A 1,477-nucleotide genomic window follows, 5' to 3' on the forward strand; every position below is an offset into this window, starting at 1 on the left:
GAACCCTCGGAGCACCTGCAAGATGGTTTCCAGGGTTGGTGGTCGATTCCATTTCAATTCAGTCATTTTCCCTCAGTTTACTTCCTCAATTAACTGAATAGAAATGGAATTGACCCTAGGGATGTAACAAGTCAATGATATGCATCGGTCCCCCAATGATACGCATCGGTCCCCCAATGATACGCATCGGTCCCCCAATGATACGCATCGGTCCCCGAATGATACGCATCGGTCCCCTAATGATACGCATCGGTCCCCTAATGATACGCATCGGTCCCCCAATGATACACATCGGTCCCCCAATGATACGCATCGGTCCCCCAATGATACGCATCGGTCCCCTAATGATACGCATCGGTCCCCTAATGATACGCATCGGTCCCCCAATGATACGCATCGGTCCCCGAATGATACGCATCGGTCCCCTAATGATACGCATCGGTCCCCCAATGATACACATCGGTCCCCCAATGATACGCATCGGTCCCCCAATGATACGCATCGGTCCCCTAATGATACGCATCGGTCCCCCAATGATACGCATCGGTCCCCTAATGATACGCATCGGTCCCCTAATGATACGCATCGGTCCCCCAATGATACGCATCGGTCCCCCAATGATACGCATCGGTCCCCTAATGATACGCATCGGTCCCCGAATGATACGCATCGGTCCCCGAATGATACGCATCGGTCCCCTAATGATACGCATCGGTCCCCCAATGATACGCATCGGTCCCCTAATGATACGCATCGGTCCCCCAATGATACGCATCGGTCCCCCAATGATACGCATCGGTCCCCTAATGATACGCATCGGTCCCCTAATGATACGCATCGGTCCTCCTAATGATACGCATCGGTCCCCTAATGATACGCATCGGTCCCCTAATGATACGCATCGGTCCCCTAATGATACGCATCGGTCCCCTAATGATACGCATCGGTCCTCCTAATGATACGCATCGGTCCCCTAATGATACGCATCGGTCCCCTAATGATACGCATCGGTCCCCTAATGATACGCATCGGTCCCCTAATGATACGCATCGGTCCCCCAATGATACGCATCGGTCCCCCAATGATACGCATCGGTCCCCTAATGATACGCATCGGTCCCCCAATGATACGCATCGGTCCCCTAATGATACGCATCTGTCCCCCAATGATACGCATCGGTCCCCACCTAATGATACGCATCGGTCCCCTAATGATACGCATCGGTCCCCCTAATGATACGCATCGGTCCCCTAATGATACGCATCGGTCCTCCTAATGATACGCATCGGTCCCCTAATGATACGCATCGGTCCCCTAATGATACGTATCGGTCCCCCAATGATACGCATCGGTCCCCTAATGATACGCATCGGTCCCCTAATGATACGCATCGGTCCCCTAATGATACGTATCGGTCCCCCAATGATACGCATCGGTCCCCTAATGATACGCATCGGTCCCCTAATGATACGTATCG

The sequence above is a fragment of the Coregonus lavaretus genome (assembly GCF_964263955.1).
Source record: "Coregonus lavaretus genome assembly, contig: HAP1_SCAFFOLD_510, whole genome shotgun sequence".
Classification (NCBI taxonomy): Eukaryota; Metazoa; Chordata; class Actinopteri; order Salmoniformes; family Salmonidae; genus Coregonus; species Coregonus lavaretus.